Below are 8356 nucleotides of genomic sequence, written 5' to 3' on the forward strand. Positions count from 1 at the left end.
CTGGACAATGAATAAGGAAGATCGTAGAAGAATTGATGCCTTTGAGTTGTGGTGTTGGAGGAGAATGCTGAAAGTGCCCCTACACAAGGTCAATGAGTTGGAATCACTTTAACATCACACACAACAACAACAGGTCATGCATAAAGATGTTGCTGTTGTCTGAATTATGTTGTTCAGAGTCATATGATCCTTGGTCCTGAGTGCCACCAAATTAATCAGAGTCACCACAGTCACTTCTGCCCATGCTTCCTTTACCTCCACAGCCATCTCCATGACCTCTGGATTTATAGGCACAACCACTGCAGTTATAACCACTGCCATCATCATGGCCACAGCCCCCATGGTTAACACCACCCTGGTCCTGACAGCCATATCCACTGCCACCATTGCCACCCCTCATGGAACACTGATCTTTGCCATAGTTTCCTCCACCTTCTGCTCTGTTCTGTTGTTATTAGGAGTTGGCAGCTGGTCATAGCCAGGATATGAAGACTGTTGCCTGTAAGATGATTGGAAACTCTGGCTACTGCCATAGCTATCAGTTAATGGGTATTTCCGGGGAGCTGACTGGTGCCACAGTCTGAGCTCTGGATCTGTCCATAAGAACAAACAGAGCTGCTCTGGCCAGAGTCTGATCTATTCACTGTCTGGCTGTAACCACTGTAATTTGGCTGTCTATTGGGCTGGGTGTCACCTGACCCAGTTTGGGTGGGATAGGTCCCATAGCTTTGGGTTATTTGTTGGGTATAATTATTTCAGGCCATGTCTGCACACTGATGCATAAGCCAACAAGCATCACAACACCAACACCTCAAAAATTGTCTGCTTTGTTTTCTTTAGGTGGTGTTGACTCAATGATTTATATTATTGTATACACATTTCATTGTTTTTCCATAGACACACAAGCTGAATTCACTAGTTGAGTATTTCTTTGTATAATTCTTTAGCAAAGCTGACCACACAGTTCAACATTCAGGAGAGTTTACAGAGGCAAGTAAATACTCAAAATTCCAGGCTTGTTCTATACAAATAGTTGGTTCCATGTAACCTTCACCTAATATGTCTGATTGAAGTGTACCAATTTATATTAACATTAATTTTCCACTTCATTGCAGTTAATCAAACTGTTACAGATCTAGGTTTACTGTTTTTTCCAATCAATTTGGTCAAAACCATCTTAAATCAGGAAGTATGTAACAATTAATCCTATCATCCAGAAACAAAATCTTTGCAAATTTCATACTTTGCTTAATAGCTACAATTTAGCTAAATATCTCCAAGTAATTTTATTCAGACCAGTAGTCTCAGCAGAGATATAAAAAGTATATCTATAGTCTAGGATTTTGTAAGAAAGTATGGATAAATTTTGTATCTGTACAACTCTGAGACACAAAATATACGTAAGTGAGACAAATTAATAGAGACAACTATTTGTAGACAAACACAGGGCAGAAAAACTCTTCTAATGTGGTGAGCACAATGATGGTCATTTAGAAATGTGTTGGGAACAGATTGCTATATTTAAAAGCATACTCCTGCCCATTGTGGAAGTAACTACCTATGAAATACTCTCTGACTCCTAGGAAGCGTTTGGTTATATAAATAGGATCTTTGGCTGCTTCCAGAGGAGTTGGACTGACCTGGGTTCAAATCCAGTCACCATTCAATTCAGAATGGTATGATCTTGAACATCTCACTGTGCCCCTTGGTGCCTTTGTCTCCCCACCTGTAAACTGAAGGTGATACTAGAGAAGCATGATGAATCCACTTGTAAATAAAGAGTACTCTATAAATTCCAATACACCGGTTCTCCCTTTACCATAATAAGCAAATGCTCAATCTCACGACTATCTGACCAATTACTATCAACACACTTTGAAAAGAAGCTTTCTAAAAATAAATTAGAGACAGGCTTAGATGGGTTTAAAAATAAAATAAACGGAGAGGAAAGATTTTCACAAATCTCTACAGATGGAAAGCAAAAGCCCTCAAGTGAGAAATGACTTTTATTTCAAAAAAGAAATTTGGATAAAAATGAAAGAAACTAGCTATGGTACTGAAAAACAATGGAGTGATTGTTAGAGTAATTTGTGGTTAAAACTTAAATGTCAGATTGTCTTTGGATCTTAAAATTACGACAATAAACTATGTGAAGTCTCTCTCTGGAACTGTCAGCCAACTAGCATCTGAATGCAGACCTTAGAGTGTCCCTGAGAGAGAAAAGAGTACTTACTGGCTGGGCTACTTGAGACCTATGGTTTGAAACTGCCCGAGGCCCAAAATGTGCGTGTGATGAAAAATTTGGATTTTTTGAGAAGTCAGCCTTTATGGTCCGGCTTATAGTGTGATTTAATTGAAAAACCATCTGCTCCCTACACTTCAGAAATTTTGCTCTCAGGCATTTGTTTCTTTGGGTTAAGATGTTCTCATTTTCAGATGTTCATTTATAACATGAAAAAATCTGCAAGAGAATATAATACAATCAATTTGCCCAACACCTTGATTAATAGTTAATATAGAATGGGGAGTGAACTTGATTCTAGGCTTTGTCCCCTTTGGACATGCTGGATATGTCTCATCAGACAGTGGGGCAGTTAGCAAGCAGAACAGTTTACACAGGCTGGGCACGTCTGGGTGGACATTTCATCTTGGGAGGAAAAAAAAAAAAAAAGTCAGACCCTACACTTGATGGAGCTGTAAAACCTTAGAAAAAATCATCCTGAACATTAAAGTGTGGTGTTTGTCCTGTAATAGGCAAAGAGGGATTGCTCCCATTGTATGAGAGATCATAGTGTAGCTTTGGCAGTTTAGAGGCCCTAATGTTCTAGGGATCAGAGGCCTTGGGTGGTGGAGTTTAGGAGCATGCAACTTGAATAGGGCTGAAAGTTTTGAATCAAGAAAAACCCAAACCCACTGCCATTGAGTTGATTCTTATTCATAACAACCCTATATAGTGTTTCCAAGACTAGTAGACAACCTCATCTTTCTTCCTCAAAGCAGCTAGTGTGTTTGAACTGCCGACTTTGCACTTAGTAACTCCATCAATGCTTAAGAGGGAGGAACTTGTGAAATTTGAGTTGCTGCTATAACCACATCCCTGTCACAGGTTGATGATAAAAAAAATGTGTTTATGTGATCAGATTTGGTATCATATATAAAATGAAACAGAAATGGAATAGTTTTTGTTTTTTTTTTTAAATTAGATTATACTTCTATTCTTGAAATATTGAAGTGATGAGAATTCAGTATAATAGGGAGTCAGTGCAAAACAATGATTAAGGATGAAAATCAACCAGGAAAAAAAGTGTTCTAATCCTTTTGTAGATCAATTTTGGTCAAAGAGTGAATTATTCATGAAAAATAATCAAACTAATTAAAGATGTAGGAAAAGTTCTGACAGAAAAAATATATTTAGAAAAATAAAAATCTTATCAGAATTTTTATAATACAGAAAATTAGGTGACTAAAAGTATTATTTAATAGATTTATATATCTTTTTAATGTTAACTTTTCTCTAAGAATTATTTGATTTAGTTATATAATCGATAGGTTTATTCTTTTAAAAATAGAAGTAATCTGTTTTAATATTTAAAACAAAGTCAAGTTTATACAAAGTTGGACTCAGCATTATGTGAAGTTTATATTCTCTGTTACTGTGTTGTGGTAATCACTGGAAAGAGGAGGTAAAATTCCAGGCTGGCACTCACAAAGTCAAACAAGGGATTCATTCAATATATATAAATGTTCTAATAATGTGACGGGACATGTGCAGCAGAAAAAAAACTAAGTTGTGTTAGTTGTTAAGTTATATTTGTTGTTGTTGTAAAGTGCCTTTGAGTTGGCTCCAACTCATAGCGACCCTGTATAGGTTTCCGAGGAGTGGGTGAATTCAAACCGTCTACTTTGTGGTTCAAACAACCTTGCAGTTAAAGGGACTTAAAATAACTGTGCATAAAGTCATAGAGATCTGAATTTTTGACAGGAGGGAAAATGGAGACTGATAAGAGAAATGAAAGAGTCCTTAATGCAAACAGTTAATATGTTCAGGTGCTAAATGAAAAGCTAAAGTTTGAGTCCACTCAGAGGTACTTCAGAAGACAGACCTGGGATCTACATCTGGAAAACTAGCCATTGAAAACCCTCTGGAGCACAGTTTACTCTAACACACCTGGGGTTTGTCATGAGCCAGGGTAATGCATTTCAGGGTAACTGGAAGAGAGATGGAAAGGGATATGGCGGTTATGTGGACCAAGGTGTGTGTTTGGTAGCTTCATCCAGCAGGAGGTGTGTTCCTGGAGGACAGAGGGTGAAAGAGAAGAGCAGTCAAAATGATGGAACCTGCTTTAACAACAAGGTCAGAGAAAATCTTTAGAGATACATGCTGAGGGTTTCCTTGGAGATTCATGTGGGAACTTATTAAACTCTTAAAAATGAATTCCCTACTTCTTAGACACTCAAGTACTTTACTAAACATTGCACATGGCACTCAGTTATAATGATTGCATTCCAAAGAAATTAGTGCAGATTTCAGGAGTTAAAAAATGTCGTGACTTTAGTACTTCTTTCCTCAATCCAGTTCAACACACACTAATGAGAATTATGTACTAGTCACTTTGCTGGGTCTTGGGGATAAAAAAAAGATGAAAAAAATGAGAGCTTGTAGGATGATTTAGATGTATAGATGGATGGATGGGTGGGTGGGTAGACAGGCATGATGGCATGCTGGCTTCATTATGAGAAAGAGAGAAAGGACATTTCAGACAGAGTATGACTTCTTCAGAGAATAGTAACTTCATGTGGTTGGAATATAAAATGTGGAAGAGAATCTAGTGGAAAAGACAGTAAATGTAATTATAGCTTTTATGTACTGAGCATTTTTTTTTATTTCTGCTATAAAACTAGACAAAGGTCAGATTGTGAGGATTTGACTGTAACATTAACACATTTATAGTTTCTGTTTTATTATGGGAGTCCTGGTGTGGTGCTGTAGGATAAGCATTGGACTGCTAACCACAAGGTTGATGGTTCAAACCCACCAGCTGCTCCTTGGAAACCCTATACAGGGTCGGCTGTGACTCAGAACTGACTCAATGGCAATTGACAACAACAAATTTATTATGAGAGCAAGTGGAGGTCATAATGAGAGGATTGACATGCATTTTAGAATGATTCCTTCCAATAGGATTGTAAAGGAATTGAAGACTAAAGTGCTCTAATCATGGCTAATCTTTGAGTATATATTTTGTGCCAGGCATTGGCCTAAGCGTGTTAAGCATTATCTCCTTTGTTATATTAGAGTCATTATTCTAGAACAATGAGATAAGATATAAGGGCCTCAATAGAATTACAGAAATAGGGATAGAAAGAACTCAGTAATTTACACAGCTCTGGGGATATACTTTAGAACCTTAATCATCCATTCATTCACTCACTCATTCAACAAATATTTATTAAAATGTTTTAAAACATTTAGTTCTGGGCTAGTGCCAATGTCTTCTGTTAGGTATATGAGCTTACTATATACATGGAGTTCCTGTAAATGCTTTGCAGGTAGATTCCGTATTATTATAATTATTACAGATAAGAAAATAAAGACACAGAGAAATTAATAACCTCTCCGTGGCCAGACAGATAACAACTAAGATTCAACCACATGGTCTGGCTCCAAAGTTGGCAATCTTTACCACTCTATACTACCTTTCACATGTGAATAAGACTTCTGACCTCAAAAATTAAACTTTTTATTTGGGGAGATGGGCATAGAATCAAGCAGCTAAAATGTTTCAAGCATAGAATTTCATTACACAAAATATCATGGGTTGTTTTCAGTTTTTAATTATTAAGTGTAAAACTGTTATGAACATTTGCATATATACATTTTTGTATAAACACAAGTCTTCATTTTTCAGTGATAAGTGCCCAAGAGTATATTACAGGTTCTAACTGTAGCTACATGTTTAGATTTTAAAGAAACCACAAAACTCTTTTTTTTAAAAAAAACTTCTCTATACAATCCAGCCTAAGACATTTGTTACTGAGAATGACTATAAAGTAACAATATCACAAGGATGCATTTTTAATATTGGTTCTCAAATCTGACTCAATTTCAAGGCACTGATAACTCTGGCTCCAGTACTAAAGAGAATGGGGATGATCTGCCTCCTCAAAGTAAAGTTGACAATGATGATGCAATTGGAGTAAAGCCCTCAAGACCTTCGTTTGCTGATGGGCACAACTCAAAATGAAAAGAAATCGCTGTAAACATCAATTAATAATCAGAACATGTAATGTAAGGAGTATGAATCTAGGAAAATTGGAATTTGTTAAAAACGAAATGGAAATGTATAAACATCCGATATCCAAGTCATTAGTGAGATGAAATGGATTGATATTCTCCATTTTGAATCTGAAAATCACATAGTTTACTATGATGACAATAACAAATTGAAGAGGAATGGCATTACATTCATCATCAAAAAGAACATACCAAGATTTGCCTTGAAACAAAAGCCTGTCAGTGATAGGATAATATCCATGCGCCTACAAGGAAGACTAGTTAATACTGTTCAAAATGACACACCAACCACTAATGCCAGTGATGATGAATTGAAGAATTCTACCAACTTCCTCATTCTTAAATTGATCAAACATTCAATCAAGATGAATTGATAAGGCTGACTGGCCCGGTGCGGGGAAGCTCCGGTTGGAGGAAAGGCCCGCCAGTACCGCTTTGGCACCGCCAGAGCTCTGGCGCTGCTTGAGGCCCTAACCCCAGGCACCCGCCCGGCCGGGCCACGAACAGTCATTATGAGGCGCTGAGGGTGCGACGCGATGCCAGCAAGGAGGAGCTCAAGAAGGCCTATCAGAAACTGGCCCTGAAATGGCACCCAGATGAAAATCTGGATAATGCTGCAGAGGCAACTGAGCAATTTAAATGAATCCAAGCAGCATATGATGTGTGAGTGACCATCAGGAAAGAGCCTTGTATGATACTCAGAGAGGCTAGGCTGAAAGGTGGGCTTGATGGTGAGTATCAGTACAACAGCCTAGATTTTCTTCACTATTTCACTGTTACCTGTTACTCTGGCTACGGAGATGATGGTAAGGGTTTCTATGCAGTATATAGTAATATTTTTGAAACAATTGCAAAGGAAGTATTGGAATCTGTCTTAGAGGATGAAGCTGAGAATGTCCCAACTTTCGGCAACTCTCAGAGCGACTATGATACGGTAGTCCATCCTTTCTATGCTTATTGGCAGAGTTTCTGCACGCAGAAGAACTGTGCTTGGAAAGAAGAATATGACACTCATTAAGCTTCAAACTGTTGGGGAAAAGGAGCCATGGAAAAAGAAAACAAGAAGATCCGGGACAAGGCAAGAAAAGAGAAGAATGAATTTGTCCGACAGCTGATAGCTTTCATTCGTAAACGAAATAAAAGAGTGCAGGCCATCGGAAACTGGCGGAAGAGCAGAATGCAAAGAAGGCGAGGAAAGCCCAAGAGATGAGGCGGCAAAAGAAGCTAAAGCAAGCCAAGTTGGCGGAGCAGTACAGAGAACAGAGCTGGATGACGGTGGCCTACTTGGAGAAGGAGCTCAGAGAGATGGAGGCGCTGTATGAGAAAGACTTCGGAGATGGATCAGAGGAAGATGAGATGGAGGAGCAGGAGCACGCAGATGGACAGGATGGTAAGGATGGTGATGTGGCTGAGGATGCGGAGATTCATTATGATCTTTACAGCTTGGCATGTGACAAGACAGAAAAGGCCATGAGGAATCATAAAAAATCAAAGAATCTGAAATGATCGCATTATTAAAACAACAGTTGGAAGAGGAGGAAGAGAAATTTTCAGGACCTCCAACTGAAAACAACTGGTGTTGTTTTGACTGATCATATGGAGCTTTTCCATCATCTCTTTTTGCAGATGTAGTCAGTTTGTTTTCTAGTTATTCCATCTGGTGAGGTCCATGTGTATAGTTGTCTCTTATGCTGTCTAAAGAAGGTTATTTGAAATGAACAAGTCATTGGTTTTGCAGAATTCTACCATGTGTTCTCCAGCATAATTTCTATCACCAAGGCCGTATTTTCCAACTACTGATCCTCCTTCGTCTTTATTCCCAACCCTTGCATTCCAATTACCACTAATGATCAATACATCTTGATTGCATGTTTGATCAATTTCAAATTGAAGAAGTTAGTAGAATTCTTCTATTTCATCCTCACTAGCTTTAGTGGTTGGTGCGTAAATTTGAATAATAGTGGTATTAACTGGGCGGGCTTCCCTGTAGGTGCATGGATATTATCTTATCACAGACAGCGTTGAACCTCATGACTGATCTGGATATGTTCTTTTTGACAA

The 8356-nt window shown here is 38.1% G+C and overlaps 1 pseudogene; it reads left to right on the forward strand.

The window, feature by feature from the left end:
* LOC102836985 overlaps positions 1-7887 on the forward strand; it is a 34954-nt pseudogene extending 27067 nt beyond the window's left edge.
* Positions 7888-8356: the final 469 nt, after the last annotated feature.

Source organism: Chrysochloris asiatica, unplaced genomic scaffold, assembly GCF_000296735.1.
Source record: "Chrysochloris asiatica unplaced genomic scaffold, ChrAsi1.0 scaffold00002, whole genome shotgun sequence".
Lineage (NCBI taxonomy): Eukaryota > Metazoa > Chordata > Mammalia > Afrosoricida > Chrysochloridae > Chrysochloris > Chrysochloris asiatica.